Raw genomic sequence first — 18,252 nt, 5'->3', positions numbered from 1 at the left:
CAGCTCATCACTGTCCCCATGACTTGTCCTACCTGCCTATCTTCCTTTCCACCTATCCACTCCACCCTCGTCTCTGACCCATCACCTTCATCATCACTCCACTCACCTGTTGTACTCTTTCCTACGTTCTCCCCACCCCCACCCTCCTCTCATTTATCTCTCCACCCTGCAGGCACCCTGTCTCTATTCCTGATGAAGGGCTTTTGCCCGAAACGTCGATTTTACTGCTCCTCAGATGCTGCCTGAACTGCTGTGCTTTTCCAGAAGCACCCTATTCCAGACTCTCATATTTTTGTCAAGCAAATAGCAGAAAGATGTACAAATTCATGGTTGGATCACCCTTGGGGTATGTGCTCTGTTCTGGGCCGTGCAGCCCGGGAAGGAGATATTGGTCTGAGAGGGAACATAGATTTATCCAAACTATACCTCGACTCTCTGCAGGAACTGTCATGTTTAGACCCTGTAAACCACTTCATGACTTTAACCTGTGAACTCCTTATTTTCATTTCCCTGTAAATTTCCCATTGAAATTTCTTATGGACTCAAATTCCAGTAACTTTTCAGGTGGAATTTTACAGATTCTGACAATTATCTGCTCATCCAGAAATTGCTGAAGGCGATGTTGACGCTGAGTGCTGCTTGGCTCAATGAGAATGTTTTGGAGTTGGGTGAAAACAGAGGGAGATGAGACAGGGAGAAGGTGAAGCTGAACCTCAGTTTTAGTTCAGGCCATTCAGAATTTCGCATGGTCCCAATGGGAACAGTCAATTTGTAAGCGATACTGCGGAGTATTTGTAAACAGTTTTTAAAGTATAATATATCAGCTGAAGTAAAGATTGGGGATATTGATTATAATGGCCATGTTTGAAGTGAAGGAAGGTTGAAAGCACTTGTAAATTCTCTTCATGGGAGTAACTAGCTGAATCTAGAGAGACATTGAGACAAGAACCCTCAGACCCGTGGTGGGCTCCTCTTGTACAATGTGGGAAATAATGGACACTTCTAGTGTCCCTGACGGCTATGTGTGTAGGAAGTGTGTCCATCTGCGCTACTGGGAAACTGCTTTTCAGACCTGGAGATGTGAGTGGACTCACTGTGGACCATCTTTGACACTGAGAATATTATGGATAGCACGTTTAGTGAGTTCGTCACACTGCAGGTGAGGGTTACACAGGCACTAAGGGAATGGGTGACCATCACATCAAGTTAAAGGCTCAGCAAGGGAGTGCAGGAGTCCCCAGTGATCATCCTCTTCTCAAACAGATACTGTATACCAGTTGGAATTCTGTTGAGGGTGAATGGGTGGGGTGGCCTCTCGGGGAAATCAGCAACAGCCAAGGTCATGACACCACAGATCGCTCTGCTGCACAGAACAGGAGGAAAGACAGTTACAGGGCTATAGTGACATGGGATCAATGGTCAGAGTAAGGGCAGGTACTTCTGTGGCCACAGACATGAATCAAGGATGTTATGTTACCTCCCTGGTGCTATGATCTCTAATAGCATGGAGTGGCTACAGTGAGTTCTGTAGCTGGAGGGTAAATAACCAATGGTTGTGGAACACACAGATACCAACGACATCGTGAAACAAAGGGATGAGGGTCTGAAATATGTATAAAGGAAAATCAGAGATGTATTAAAATGAAAAGTAATAATGTCAGGCTTACACCCAGTGACATGTGCTCGTGAGACGAGGAACAAGAGGATAGATCAGCTGGATGTGTGGCTGGAGAAATGGTGTACAAGAGAAGGGTTTACATTTTCCAGGCACTGCGACCGTTTCTGGGCTAGGTGAGACTTGGACCAGCTTGACTGGTTACCCCTGGGCAGGGCTGGGAGAAATCTCTTGGTGGGGTGATTGCTAGTTCCATTGGTGAGATTGTAAATAGTCTGGCAGGGGGTTGGGAGCTAAAGAGTGGCTTAGATGGGCCAGATTCAGGTCAGGGGATAGGAGATAGAGTATTCGTGATGCAGGCAACAGCTCAGAAAGACAAAGGAAAGGAGAATTAAACGAGGATTGAGTCCTCTTCATCCATCAGTCCTGCCATCCCAGGGGTGAGAGTCAACAAAATATGAAGCCTTTTAAATGTCTCTGACTCGAAGTGCCTCAGCAAAATCGTGGAAATCTGAAATAAAAACAAACAAAAAAAATTGCTGGAGATCCTCAGCAGGTCTGGCAGCATCTGAAACGGTGACAGTTGCAGGAAACATTGCAGTTTTGAAGACGTTGTATAATGCCATCCCACAACGTCCACTACTCCAGGCAAAATGTCCTCAGCCCATCCTTATGGGTCACATGTTTCAATAATGGCAGCACCCTTATAAATCTTTTCTGGACTTTTTCAGGTTTCCCAACATCTTTCCTATAGCAGGGAGACTAGAATGTAAAGCAGTCTGGGCATTCCAAAAGTGGCTGAGCCAATAAACTGTACAACCAAACCATGATCTCCCAACTCCTAAACTCAATGCACTGCCCAATAACAGCTAGCATAGCAAACACCACTTTCACCGACCTGTCTACCTTCAGCCCCATTTTCAAGGCACTATCAAACCACTCTGCACAGTGTATTTGTTCGTCAACACTTCCCAGGAACTTGTTATTATGGCGCTGTTTCCTATCTTCCTGAAATCAGAGAGACTAGAATTGAATGTAGTATTCGAAAACCGGCCTCACCAATGCCCTGTACAGCCACAACGTGACCTCCTAACTCTTATACTCAGTGACAGAATCCATACAGTGTGGAAGCAGCCCATTCAGCCCATGAGACCTTACCAACCATCGGAATACCATCCCACCTGAACCATGTGACCCAGCATTACCCACAGTTAATCCACCTAACCTGCACGTCTTTGGATTTTTTGGGGAAACCAGAGCGCCCAGAGGATGCCCGTGCAAACACACAGAGGGAGAATGTGCAAACATGACACAAGAGTGGAATCGAACCCAGGTCCCTTTATTGATGAGTGCACAGACCAATAAAGGTCAGCATGCCAAATGCAGTCTTCAGCACCCAGTCTCCCTGAAACTCGACTTTCCAGGAACTATGCAGTTCTGAGCTCTTCAGAGGAATTGAAAGTGAGGAGGAGAAAACAGGAACAGGGTTGAGTTGTAGATCCATAAAATTACTCTCTGTTCCCCCCTCTCTGTTTTCCTCCCTCTCTGTTCCACTCCCCGTTCTCTGATTCTCCCCTGCCTCTGCCTGTCCTCCCCTGCCCCCATCTCTGTCCTCACCTGTGCGACCACTCTCAATCCCCACATTCCCGCTTTCCCCCCACACTCTCTGCTTACTCTCCCCTCCCTCTCACCTAGTTCTGTATACCCCAACTACAGGGAAAGGATCTTGTCTATTTGCCCTACCCATGACCGGCTGATTTTATAAATCTCTATGAGTTCACCCCTCAGCCTCCGACGCTGCAGGGAAAACACCCTATCCAACGGTGGCAACATCCTTGTAATTCTTTTCTGATCCCTTTCAAGTTTGAGAACATCCTTCCGATAAGAAGGAGACCAGAATTTCTGGAATATTTCAAAAGTTGCCTAATCAATGTCCTGTACAGCCACAATATGACATCCCAATACCTATACTACATTCTCTGACCAATAAAAGAAAGCAAACCAACTGCCTTCTTCACTATCCTATCCACCTGTGACTCGACTTTCAAGGAACTATGAACCTGCACTCCAAGGTCTCTGTTTCGCAACACTCCCCAGGAACTTACTATTAACTGCAAAAGTCCTGCTAAGGTTTGCTTTCCTAAAATGCAGCATCTCACATTTTTGTAAATTGAATGCCTCAGCCCATTCGCCCATTGATCGAGATCCCATTGTACTCTGAGGTAATCTTTTTCACTGTCCACTATACTGCCAATTTTGGTGTCATCTGCAAACATGCTAACAAAACCTCTTATGTTCACATTGATCTAAATGGCAAACAGTAGTGGATTCAGCACCGATCTTTGTGACATTCCATTGGTCACAGGCCTCCAGCCTGAAAAGCATCACTCCACCACCACTCTCTGTCTTCGACCTTTGAACCAGTTCTATATTCAAATGGCTTGTTCTCCCAGTATTCCATGAGATCTAACCTTGCGAACCAATCTCCCATGAGGAACCTTGTCGAACGCCTTACTGAAGTCCATGAAGATCATGTTCACTGCTCTGCCCTCATCAATCCGCTTTGTTACTTCTTCAGTAAACTCAGTCCAGTTCATGAGACATGATTTCCCACGCACAAGGCTGTTATTGATATTCAGGACTTAACTCTGTACATTGGGGTCTGCGTTGCCCAGTTATAGGAGTTAATATTCTGGATAACGTTCACGTACAACAGCTTTGTGTTAGTGACTGCGTATTGAGTCTTGTTAATAACACCAACACAGGTGAGTTCCTTTTGAAAGGCAGTCCCTATATCCCTACCCCCTCCCACCTGCTCTGTCTCCTCCATCCCCACCGTAGACAGTAAGTACGAGGAGCTCATGGAGTTTCCATGTGAGTGAGGTTGAGCAAATCTTACTTTCTTTCGACCACCCCACTATGAAATGGTGGTAGTGTCCTTTCCTCTGGACCAAGAGGTTCGGGTTCAGAGTTTGGTAACAGCGGCTTTGAAGAGGATGATTAGAAAACATGCCCAAGCCACCAGGCCATACTGTCTCCCAGCTGTCCCTGCCTGAGTCTCCTGAGAACCTTCCTGTAGTTTCTCTCCTGTCAGACTCTCCCATTACTCAGTTTGTCCAGTATTCCCTCCTGCTACTGCACTGATCCTGTCCCTCACTGACCTGTCCATCCCCCAGTGTCCTCCACATTCATTCATTGTTTATAATCCCATTATTTCCAGTCCTCCCGCCCAGCCCCCTCCACTCTATTGGGCAGCAGCTGATATCAATCCTCCAGGATCCTGTGTGATCTAGAGCATGTTCCGTAGGAAGGGAGATCAGTGCACGGGCGCAGTGCTGGCCAGTTGTTGGCGTATGTGCAGGGTGGTTCAGTGCCAGGGAGGGAGGCTGTGGTTGTGTGGGATTAATCTGTCATTAGCAGCTCCCTTCCTCCTTTCCTCTGAGGACACGACCCAGGGGAATAGCTCTTTGCCTGGTGTCCTGACGAGTGGTCAAAGTATCGATGGCGGAGCATTTTGCAGCAAGTTGTCAGAATTCTTATGAATAGTCAGGATTGTTATGGAAAATGACAAGAATGGATCTTTAATTAGAGTTCTAATTTGGTTAATTTTAGTTCAACCAGATATGATTTGGCCAGTGTGTGCAGAATGGTTCTCATCAGAGAATGGGGGTTCTGGGAGATGGGGGGAGGATTCACCAACACCCTGGAGGCTCCAAGTCAAACTCATTGATTTGGTTCTTAGTCTGCAGACAGCAGCTCGGAAACTGAATTCAAGGCGAGGAGAGAGATTGTGAGAACTGGGTGTGGAGGAAAGGAGGAATGAGATTGGTTTGGATTTCAGTTAACAAGAGAGAGAAATTGTGAGACTGAGATTTAAAGCTTTGGGGGAACAAGGAAACTACAATTTAATACTATCATTGTCTTATAAAGTTCCATCCTGTATTAACAATGGTGACTTGTTTTTTTTTTCTGTTGTAGGGTACAGAAAGTGTGGATTTGCAGATGAGAAATTTAAATTGAACTTCATGTTCAGATCTGATAGTTACTTGATCCGTGCCGATCTGAATATCATTGGCCTTTTCATCTGGAGGGAAAGGTGTGCATTCTGTCCGTGGGCGAATATTTCAAATGTCAGTGTGACTGGGAAAAGTACTGAGAAAGTGAAGTCCATGTTAGAGTGCTTTGTGGCTTTGAATGGAGGCTGGTTATCAGGATTATCTCCGTGGAAACGGCAGTTTAAAAAGTCTAGTTCAATTCAGCACTTTGTGTTTAAACAACACACCCCTCCCCAACACCTCCGTGGCTCAGTCAAGTACTTGACAGGTGCTTCAGTTTCGGTGGGTTTGTCTGTCAGGATTCTCATGTGGAGGAACCGGTGTTGGAATGGGGTGGACAAAGTTAAAAATCACACAACATTAGGTTATACTCCAACAGGTTTATTTGGAAGCACTAGCTTTCCAAGCACAATGTAATTTTTAACTTTATCAGGTTCATCTCTATGCTGACAGACTTCTTCAGATAAGTACTTCAACAATTAAATAGGCCATATGTTCCCCACGCAATAGGTTTCCTCGAGCAGTGTAAACTGCTATTCTTGCCCTGGGGATAGCTACTCATTTGTATACCCAGTCAAAATCACATCAAGCTTTTTGTTGATCTTTAAAGTTTTTCTATTCTCCTAGTTTCTCCTTGGTCTTTGCCAATTTGTATGCCTTCTATTTCAATTTGATAGACTCCCTTATTTCCTTAGACACAAATGGCAGATTCCTCCTTTTCCTACAGTCCTTCCTTTTCACTGATATATATAATTTTGCCGTGCACTTTGAAAAATTACTGCCTCATCCTGTTGTAGTCTACTTTGTTTAAGCACAGGATCTTGGGATTGGACTTAATCTTCCAGCTTGCCATCTGTGTTATAAATTCAACCAGACTTCTCACATATTCTTAAAGTGCCTCTTTGGATTCATCCTAATCTTCTCAGCCATGGTTCTTTCATATCCACGTTGTCGCCCTCCTGATTTCCATCAAAGGTAAACTCCTATATCCCTCATTGTGCGCCAGGTACTCCCTTGATCCCAGTTGCCTGTGCCTGAGCCACGCATCCCTCTTTTTCCAGTCAATGCCTAAATATCTCTTGTCATCCTGGGTTCCCCATTCCTGCCAACCTTGCCCTTCACCGTCACAGAAACATATAGACCTTGAACTCTAGCTGTCTCACGTTTAAAGGCTTCCCACTAGCCAGCGGGCCATTTACCTGAAAACAAATTACTCCAGTCGACCCCTGCAAGATCCTGTCCAATCCCATCAACATTCCCCTTGTCCCAATTTAGAACTTGAGCCTGTGGACCAGATTTGTCCCTCTCCATAGCTATTTGAAAATTAATAGGACGATGGTCACTGGTCCAAAAGTGCTCCCCCATTGTCACCTCAGTCACCTGTCCTGCTCTGTTTCCCAAGAGTTGTTCGAGTTTTGCCCCTTCCCAAGTAGGACCCTCTACGTATTGCTGGAGGAATCTTTCCTGAATTCACTTATCGGATTCCACTCCATCAAATCCCTTCACGCTCTGGCAGTCTCAGTCTGTTACAAAAATTAAAATCCACTCTTATGACAACCATATTGCTCCTGCATGTCTCCCTTCTCCCTGTATATTTGTTACTCAAATTCACGTTGACTATTTGAAGGCCTATAGTACAACCATGGTGACATCATCATCCACTTCCTACTTCTTAGCTCCACCCGCGAAGCCTCACTGGATGATTGGTCAGTTATTTAATCTCTGATTACTGCTGTGATAATCCCCTTAATCAGAAATTCAACTCCTCCTCCCCTCCTTCCACCATCCCTGTCCCGCCTAAAGCACCTGTACCCTGATGCGTGAAGCTGCCAGTCCTGACCCTCGCTGAGCCATGTTTCTATAAAGGCTATATTATCCCAATCCCATGTTCCTATCCACGCCATTAGTTTATTGGTCTTACCTGCCAACCCTCTTGCACCGAAATAAATGTAGTTTCATCCAACAGGCATTCCTTACTCCTTATCATGTTCCAGCCTGACCTGTCTCTTCACTTTATTGTTTCTGATTACTGTATCTCCTACCAGCCTCGTTCTTGCCTCCCTGATCATGAGGGTATTGCTCCTCACCAATATAGTTTAAATCCTCCCTTGTAGCATGAACAAAATTCGCCAACAAGATACTGGTCCCCTTCCCAGTGCATGCGCCACCTGTCCCTCCTGATCAGGTCAACTCTGTCACTGAAAAGACAACAATGTAAAAATCTGAATCTCTCTGCCCCCCACCCCCGCACCAATTCTTTAGTTACTTATTTATCTGCCATATCCTCCTGTTCTTACTTTCATTAGCTCATTACAATGGAAGTAATCAGGAGATTACACCATCAAGGTCCTGGTTTTTAACTTTTCTCCCAGCTCTCACTAATCACTCTGTACGACCTCATTCCTACATCTACCCGTGTCATTTGTGCCAACGTGCATAATGATTTCTGGCTGCTCCCCCTCCCCCTTGAGAATGTTCTGCAGCCGCTCGGAGACATCCTGGACCCTGGCACCTGGGCAGTAACTCAACATTCTGGATTCCCATTTGAGGCCAGAGAATCTCCGATTTGTCCCTCTAACAATCGACTCTCCTATCTCTAAGGTCCTGTTAACTGTTACCCTTTCCCACTGTGACCCAGAGTCAATGGTAGTGCCACCAACCTGGCTACTGCTGCTTTCCCCTGGAATGTATTTCCCCTGAACAATGTCCAAAGCGGTGTACTTGTTTTCGCGGGGAATTGCCACAGGGGATTCCTGCATTCTCTGCCTACTCCGTTCGCCATTCCAGGTGGTCGCCAACTTCCTCTCTGTCTTGAACACATCAGGGAGCAAGGACTCCTGTTGGATTAAATTGCCCTAATTTAAATGCAACAGGACAGATAGGTAAGCCTGATGTACTCATAGCATGGATCTTAACGCGGGACTGGGATATTATACTCATTACAGAAACATGATTGGGGTGAGTCTTGGGTGTGACCACAACACGAAAGCTCTTATCTATGAAGTTCTCAATATCTCAGATGATCCTGAGGGCATCCAGCTCCAGCTCCCGAACACGGTCTCCCAGGAGTTGCAGCTGGGTGCATTTTCCACACGTATAGTTACCAGGGACTGTGGGAATTTCCCTGAGCTCTCACCTCCCGTAGGAGGAACGTTCAACAGTCCTAACTGCCATCTCCATTGCTGCAAGACTAAAGTTGAAAGGACTTTATTTGAGCTTGCCTGTAGTTTTCGCTGAGCTGCTGCTGTCCAAAACCTCTTGAGCCAAACATTACTACTGACTCTGCTACCAACCGCATGTCTCTCTACCCCTTCACGTTGAGTTTTGGTTGGGGAAGGAGGGAGACACTGCAGTGATGTAGCACTTGGGCATTAAGCACTCCTTGACACCTATCCACTGACGACCTGCTCTCCATCCAAGATCACTGATTGGCCTTGGAAGATGTCTTACTGAGATTTTCCTTCTGGTAATGCTAACTGCACTGCTGCTAATCTTCACCCCGACAGCCAATCTGCGTTGTCACAGTCCCTTGGTCCTTTCTGTCTAAGAGTACTGCATTTATTAATTCCTTGAATCCATCGACTGCATCCCAAACTGTGTCTCACTCCACAGCGAGAGAGGTTAATGTTCCAGTGAATACAAGGCTATTGTAAAAATGGTACAATTCGACATAGGGACAGCAGTATGTCGATTCGCTCACTGAGTCTGCTTTTCCACTCAATTAGGTGAGATCGATTTTGATAATCCCCCATTCCACTTGTCTATATTTTCCCCATAAACCTTGTATGAAAATCAGTCTGCCTCCATCTTAAAGATATTTAATGAGCCAGCCTCAAAAGCCCGAAGAATTTTCGAAAATGATTTCCCTCTCACTGATGTGAGACTTGGTGGTCTTTAACCCCATGCGGTATTTCTAGCACTATGTTTGAAAGTTGTATCAATATTAGATATTATCCTGTCCTATCACACGTTCTCTGTGGCCAGAGGCAAAACAAAAATGAAAAGTTAAGAGACTGTAATCTCCTCATGTCAGCCTAAGATACAGCTCATCCTGGTCTGTGCAGTTGCCTACTCTCTATCCCGCAAAAACTTACAATTCTTTGTCAACTTCTGTATCAATTCACTCAAGGATCACATGGTCACTCTCATTGAATCCAGGAACTCCTTCTTCAAACTGAAGACCGAAAAAAAGTCAGGGTTTAACATATTCTCTGGCTCCGTGCAGAGGCTTCCCCCTTGGTCCCTAAAACTCCCCATTCTCTCCCGCGTTATCCTCTTCCCCTTAATAACCCCAAAGAATGTCTTTGAATTCTTGCTAATCTCTACCCTCGAATGTTTTAACTCCACGCCACCACTTCTGCTTTTCTACTGACTTTTTAAGTTTAGCCCGACACTTTCTATATTCTTTTCGGACCTCCGTTGACCTGCTCACTTTGTGACTGCTTTCAGCTTCTTTTTCCTTTTTAATTCTGTTCGGAAATGTGTCAATACCCGAGGTTCTCTGGGCTTGTATTCCTAAAATTCATCTTCGGTGTAACATGCTGGGCCGACACTGTCATCAATTATATTTTGCTCAAGTGACCCCCTAACTCGCGCCCCACGCTGTTCTGCTACAGTTGCACCCAGAAGCATCTGCACTTTGGCCAGATCCTGTCATATTTTTTCATAAAATCGGTCTCCCAAATCCAAGAAGCTTTTATTTTTCAAACATTTCTGGGTCTTTTCCTTAGCAAACTCAAGACATAGGAGTCACGGTCACTGGTCCTTTCATGCTCACCCCAATCCTGCCTGCAACATCTGACTGGCTTCGTTCCCCACAGTGAGGCCCAGCACAGCCCCGCCCATTGTTGTATCTGCTACACATTGATATAACAAGCTCCCAGGAATAAATTTCAAGGCATCTGTCCCCTCTTAAAAATGTTATCACTGCCCGAATGAATGTTTGGAATTGAAATGCCTGAATATAATGATCCTATTGTTGCATTAGCACACCTCAGTAATTGGTTCTGTATCAGCTCCTGTACTTTCTTTTGTTTGGGAGTCTATAATATATCCCCAGCGGTGTGTCTTCATGGTTTTGATCCTGAGCTCTAACCACCAAGCCTCATTAGATCCTTCTTACTGCAGTAACTGACTCCATAATTAATAATGCAACCCCACTTCCTCTTTTACCACCTCTCCTGTCGTGCCTATAGATCTTGTACCACAGGATATTGAGTTGTCAGCCCTGACCTCCCTCAAACACATCTCTGTGATGGCAAAAATGTCACACTTCCCCATTTCACCTCATTCCGTTATCACATCTGTTTATCCGATAATATTCCCAGCATTAAGGTAAATGACATCCAGCCTGGAATATAACACCTGGAATACTCTATAACGGGGAGTTATTTCGTCATTCATTGTTTGTTCTGAAGCTGCCCAATTCATGAACCAAAACTGTAACTCAGGGAATGAATGAATATTTGTTGAATTGTAATTTCTCTTTTAATAACTGTATTCATCAAATGCAGCTTTCCAGAACTAAACAGTCAGCTTCACATGCAATGGGTTTCTGCTGATTAATTCCCTGTGCAGTGTGCAGAGGGGAGAGAGAGCTCTAAGTAATGGAGAAAGTGAGAACTGCAGGTACTGGGGATCAGAGTCAAAATGTGTGGTGCTGGCAAAGCACAGCCATTAGGGCAGCATCTGAGGAACAGGAGAGTCAAAGCTTTGGGCATCAGCAGTTCATCAGGATCTGCAGTTCTCACTTTCTCCATTACTTAGTTCTGGAAAGTTGCATTTGATGAATTCAAAGGAGGATGAGAGATGACTTGATAGAGGTGTATAAGATGACGAGAGGCAAATATAGAGTGAATAGCCAGATACTTTTTCCCATGGTGCAAATATCTATCATGAGGGAGAAAAACCTAAAGGTAAGTGGAGGAAGGTTGAATGGAGATGTCAGAGGTAGGTTCCTTTCACAGAGAATGGTGGATGGTTGGAATGTACTGGTCGGCAGGACGTCAAGGCCAAAGGGTCTGCACTGCACTGTACTGTTCTATGTTTCACTCAGCATGTGGATTCTTTTCAATTGTTGAATGTGTGAGGGAGTGATGTGTGTGAGATCAGGAAGCTCTGTAGGGGCCTTGGGCCAAGACGTCCACTTCTGGGGTGCATTCTTACAGTCACCTGAGTACCAGTACAATATGTGTGTGATGACCTACACCAGACAGAATCCGTCAAGTTCTGTTATTAAGGTGATTCTGGACTTGTCATTTGCTGCTGTGTTCTTCAGATAGATTTTGTTGGTTGACCCATGTATTAATTTTTGTCCATCAACAGAGATGTACAATTTTATTTGTATACTGGTGAATGTGAAGGTGACATTTATTGGACACGGTTTTGGAGCTTTCTTTGAGATACACAATGTGCTGCAGAATACAGCCACCTTGTTAACATCTTTACCCAGTGTCTGGTCCAGATAGCAGATGCTTGGAGTCTGGGAGGCAGGCCAGATATCATCACCATAATTAACTTGTGCGATGTGATTCTGACACTCCATGTCCATTCATCTGCCCCCAGTCAAGGCTCAGACCGAAGATGGAGTCAAAATAATTTGTTGTGAAATAATGTTCAAATGACTGCCGTGACCCAGGTGGAAGCTCTCTGGATTCATTTAAGAGCAGACAAAGGTCTTACCCAGTATCACAGGCAGCTGTGACTGAATTCAAATCTTTTAAAGTCTTTTTTCAATGTAGGTTATGATTGCAATCTGATCTGAAAAAATCATATTTGCTATGTTCGTGAATTGTGATTCACAGAAGTGTGAAATATCATTATTCAACCAAACAATAATTGCATCACCTCTGAAAACAATTAGGTTGATGTTATATTTATGGAACTAAAATATACTTTCCTGCCAACATTTTATGATACAAAAATAAAGATTGTATGTTTTATTTAATACCGAACAAAGAATATGTTATCTGACTATAGTGCTGACCACAATTACATGCTTTTGCATACGTGAACATCAAGTAACCACAAAAAATACATCATCCTCTCTCGAGAATTCTCACATACGGATGAGGAAGGACACCACTTCAACTGAGACAACACATCCATCCTAGGACAACCCAAATAGAGGCACGCACGAGAATTCCTAGAAACATTGCATTTCAACCTGAACTCTGTCAACAAAAACACCGAGTTAGACCTCAACTATCACCCCTGAGAAAAGGAGCAGGACGTGACTTCACCACAGGAAATAACATCACCACAGGAAATGACATCACCAACCCAAAGAAACTCAAACATTTCAATAGAAAGCAGGGAGTTTCAGCGTTGGTTCCCCTGAGGCCCACTGAAGATGAAGATGGTAAAACATCTCGAAATGAACCTCCCAGCTCAGCGAAGAAGCCTACATCCAAAACTGCAACCTGAGCTACAAATCTTCTCAAAACTCGCTGCAATTACATACTCATTGTCAGTATGTTGCTCCAACATTTGGAAAGTCGTTGGCTTCTGAATGATTGTATTTTTCGAGTGAGAAAACGATTGAACAGTCATGTAGAAATTGCGTTCTTACATATTTATACATAATCGATCAGTTTAATTTCTCACTAAATGTGCGAGCTTCAGTTCTTTTCCAGTCTCATGCTGCGAGAAGGAATCAAATCAGTCCAAAATGTGAGTTGGAGATTGGAATAAATGATAGAGATGTATGTCAGCGATTAACAAATGAAGATGGAATGTATGGGGTTCGTGAAGGAGTGAGGTGTGTGAGATCAGGAAGCTCGTACTCAAGAAACTATTAAAGGGGAAAAATAAATCGAAAAAAGCTTATTTAAAATTCTGAGGCCTAAAAGCACACAGTATTTGGAATAAAATTGATGAGCTGGCAGTAGGTACTGAGATAAATGGGTATGGCCTGGTAAGGATGATTGTAACATGGTTACAGGATGATCGGGACTGGACAGGGAACTGTCCATGGGTACTTGGTATTCCGAAAGGATAGACATGAAGGGAAAGGAGGTGAAATTGGTGTATTGGTTAAGGATGATATCAAGGCTATGTTAAGAAATGATATTGGCATGAGGGAACAAAATTAAAATCAGTCCAGGAGCAAATAAAAAGCAACTGAAGAAACCTCTTTGGAAGAGTAATTTTCAGCCACCGTCTCCCCAAAGTACTTCTGAGGTCGGAAATGATGAGGGTTCGTGACAAGGTAACAACGGTGGGATGAACGTGCATACTGAATCAATTAATCAACTTGGCAAAGAGTAGGCTCCAAGTACAAATCGTAGAGTACATGAAGGATTGTTTCTAAGAACACATGTCATTGAGCCAACCAGAGAGCAGGCGACTTTAGATTTGATATAAGCATGGAATGAAAAACGATCTTGCAGGATAGGATCCTCTTGAAAAGAATGACCACAACATACTGTAGTTTCAAATTTAGAATGAAAGAGTGAGAACAGAGTCATATGCGAGAGCCTTAGTGTTGGGGAAAGATACTTACAGTGTCCTAAGGAAGGTGTTGGTGGGGGGTGGGGGAACAGTCAAAGGCAGGACAGATGAAGAAATTTGGCAAATACTTAAGGGGATACTAAATACCTCTCAATTAAAGTATATTTGTGAGAGAAGAGGAATTGCATGACAGAGAAAATTTATCCATGTCTAGGTAAGGAACTCAATGACAGCATGAGGGCAAAAACTAGGGCAAATCATACTGCACAAGTTAGTCGTGCTCCGGGGATTGGGTAAGGCGGGGGCCTAGTGCAATACAGCTAAACTGCTCATCGAGAGACCCAGATAATGTTCTGGGGAGCTGGGTTCGAATCCTGCCATGGCAGATGGTGGAATTTGAATTCAAATTTGGGATTAAGAAACTGATGTTGAACATGAATAGATTGTCAGGAGAAGCTCAGCAGTTTCACTAATGTCCTATGTGGAAGGAAACTGCCATCTTTACCTGGTCTGACCGATATGTGACTCCAGACCCACATGAATGTGGATAACTCCTAACTGCCCTCTGGGAAATCAAGGATGGGCAATAAATGCTGGCCGATGCAGCAATGCCCACTTCCTGTGAATTGATGAAAACAAACAAAAAAAAAACAGCACAGGGTTAACACATAACATTAAAAGAAGCTATGACAAGAAATGAACGGAAACATAAATACTGATACCAGTAGCTTTCACTAGTACATAAAAAAGAATCGCAGAGTGAAACTAAGTGATGGCTCTTTGCAGGATGAAACTGACAAGATAACGATGAAAAACTCAAAATGGCAAAGGCACAAAAGCAATGTTTTCTGTCTTCACAGACTACACTAAAAACTGTAGTTCCTACAGAGGACCTTGTTGGGATTACTGCTGTTTGTCATTTTAATAAATTACCTAGATGAGGGCATAAAATGATGTGTTAGTAAATTTAATGATGATACTAAGGTTGGTGAAGTGTGGATAGCGGTGAAGGATGTTGCAGGTTACAGAGGGACATAGATAAGCTACAGAGCTGGGCTGAGAGGTGGCAACTTCAGTTTAATGTGCAAGAGTGTGAGGTGATTCATTTTGGAAGTAGCAAAATGAATAAAGAGTACTGGTCCAATGGTAATATTCTTGGCAGTGTCCACGAGTAGAGAGATCTCGGTGTCAAGGTACGTAGATCAATCAATGTTGCCAATCTGTTTAATAGGCTTGTTAAGAAGGCGTAGAGTATGTTAGCTTTTATTGGAAGAGGGATAGAATTTTGGAGCCACATGATCATACTGCAGGTGCACAAAACTCCGATGTGGCCACACTTGGAGTACTGTATATTTCTGCTTGCTACATTACAGGAAGTACGTGGAACGTTTGGAAAGGGTTCAAAAGAGATTTACAAGGATGTTGCCTGATGTTGACCGAACGTCTTATAAGGAAGGTCTGAGGTAGTTGTCGCTGTTTTCATTCGAGAGAAGAAGGATGAGAGCTGTCTGAGTTGATCTACATTAGATAATCAGAGGGTTAGATAGGGTGGACAGTGTTATGAATTTTTAAGTGTACTATACCTTCAAGAGAGTTGAAAGGCTGGCCAGAGTACTGGAAAAATTAAAAATGTAATATTTGGTCAAACAGGATCTGGGTTGCTATGAGATAAATTCAAATTCAATTTCAGCCAAGCAGTTTAAATAATGTGCGAAGATGCCAAATGCTAATCAAGTTTGTATTTAGTGTTTTTACGATATTAAAACCAATGAAACAATCCAATCTTTTGGGGTATAAATATCAATCATTTTGAACAGTCGGTCAGAGCGGCAAAGAGCAGCAAGCCGCTAACAAGTCCAACCTGACAGCAGAAAGATCTGCTCTCTGACAGGGACCTTTATCAACCAAAGACCTGGGAAGCAGAATCCCCAAGAATAAGAAACGAAGACAGGAATATGGAGAGAATCGACAGCTGCCTGGTTTTGAAATAAGAGTTTTTAAAAAATCTTCATCAGGATTTTTTGATCGGACTATTATTATAGAGGTGGAGGTATCAGTGTGCATATCAATCTATTGGTGAGTAAAAACGGCGAACTTGCCAAATTTTGGGCAATACCATGATGACCTTTGAAAAGGTAAGGTGCTTTTCGGTGATTAAACAGAAGAACAAATGTCTGTGGGTAAGCAGTTTGCAGGTTCCCAATTGACAGAATGGATGAAACCCGTTCAGTTAACAGGTCCAAGCTGCATTTTTATACAGGCAACAGTTCAAATGCTGCCAATTAACTTACAACGACGCTTGGAGATTAAGGATCCATTTTAGCGTTAACAATATGAAACCAATCATATACTTAGAATTTCTTGTGTCAAGGAGAGATATATGGCAGAGAGGCAATTGGACAGAGGGGGAGAGTCCACTGCTAGCTGAAAAAACGATGACAGGGAAGTGTCATCTGTGAAAGAAATATTGGGGTCTCACAAAAAATCTCTATGCTCTGCCTAAAAAGCCCTATCCATCAATAAAGGTACACAACACGCTGAGCAAATATTCTTGAAACCAGAAAACAACTAAGAAGGCATTTCAGACAGAGAAAGACGAGGGAATAAGATACAGAAATTTCAAGAGATTCTATTCTGGATGAACTTTGAGAAACTAAGTTTTAATTTTACTCTTAGTAATAATGGATTTATGAGTGGAATCCGCGTTAGTGAAACCGCATATCAGGAAAATCTTGTGTTTTTTTTCCGGAAAACGTAATTAGTTACAGAGAGAATGTTCAGTTTGTTAGTGATTTGTTCACTGTTAAAATTAGAATCATAGAATATGTAGAGTTGGGAAACTATTTTATTTGAACAGATATTTCGAAGTAGCTGTATACCAGAGAACAGAAAGAGATGATGGATGATTGTGACCTGTGTCACAAGCTGAATCAGTTTGTCTCTACAAGCACCTAACATTTTTATTGTGGATCAGAGAACCACAGAATTAATAGAGCACAGACGGAAGCCATTCAATGCTTCGTACATCCACGAGCTCTCCAACTACGCAATCAGAAAGCAGAGAGAGTTATTGGAGACAGACAGAGAGAGAGAGAGAGAGAATGAAATAGAAAGAAAGAATGTGAAGGGAGATAAACAGAGAGGAGAGAAAACGGAGTAACAGAGTGAGTGAGAAATGAAGGGGTGTGAAATGGGGATGAAATTAGATAGATCAGGAGACAGCATGAGGAGAAATAGACAGAAGATGGAAGTTCTATTTAAACATTTCTCCTGTACCAAAAGCTCTTTGTTTGGGAGCCATCCCCTGTGAGCACCATGGGGATACTGGTTGTGATCCCAGATCATTTATCTCCTATAATATCACAGAGTTGAGTGACTGACAGCTAAACAGAATCCAATAGATCAATTGACTGGCTCCAGAGAGAAGGTGGATTAATTTAAATAGACTGTGCCAATAATAGCAGGACCTATAATCCCCTGAGACACTGTGTGAGTGACTGAGCCAGAGAACCTCAGTGAGGGGAATCACTGTCAGAGGGGAAATCAGCATCTCAGCTGTGGGTCAAGTAATGACTGAAAAGGTTTGCACCCCACTTCCATGGTTTAGTAATCCACATTTCACTTCATATAGCTCGGTATCATGAGGGTATTTTAACAATCTTATCTCTTTGTACATTTCATATTTTGGTTTGTCGAGAAAATCATTTTGTCGCTGTATTTTATGTTGAATAAACGCATATCATTTCTGGGGAAGAAAGGACCTGTTCTGATGGGACAGCCTGTATCAGATCCATGTTGGGACCAGAGTCCGAATGAATCGCTGAACTAGGGCGATAGACAGAGATGTAAATGGAATAGGAGTGGGGGAACGGGAATCAGTTATAGGGGTAATTAGAAACCTGAATTAAAAGAGGAGGTGAAAGTGCAGAATTCAGGATAGATTATTAAAATCTCCATCATAGACATAAATAGGATAGAATATCTAGAAATGATTAACAAACAAAGTTCTGGCACACTGGAATACGAATGACAATGAGAGGAGGGATGGTTAATACAGGATTGACAGTGTTATATCTGAATGCAGGCAGTATGAGGAATAGGGTAAATGAATTCGTGATCCAGATCGAAATT

The 18,252-nt window shown here is 43.2% G+C and overlaps 1 long non-coding RNA gene across 10 annotated transcripts in view; it reads left to right on the top strand.

Moving 5' to 3' along the window:
• Positions 1-14,323, top strand: part of LOC140476635 (uncharacterized) — a 50,218-nt gene extending 35,895 nt beyond the window's left edge. For 5 of the 10 annotated variants that reach the window (XR_011960557.1, XR_011960561.1, XR_011960553.1 and 2 more), the window contains one exon: positions 5,594-14,322. This is a non-coding gene — a long non-coding RNA (uncharacterized lncRNA). Of the gene's footprint in view, positions 1-5,593 lie in introns of all 10 variants that reach the window. The other 5 variants (XR_011960556.1, XR_011960558.1, XR_011960555.1 and 2 more) reach the window with 3 other exon arrangements.
• The last annotated feature ends 3,929 nt before the right edge of the window (positions 14,324-18,252 follow it).

The sequence above is a fragment of the Chiloscyllium punctatum genome, chromosome 4, assembly GCF_047496795.1.
Source record: "Chiloscyllium punctatum isolate Juve2018m chromosome 4, sChiPun1.3, whole genome shotgun sequence".
Classification (NCBI taxonomy): Eukaryota; Metazoa; Chordata; class Chondrichthyes; order Orectolobiformes; family Hemiscylliidae; genus Chiloscyllium; species Chiloscyllium punctatum.
This window is presented reverse-complemented; position numbering and strand designations above follow the sequence as displayed.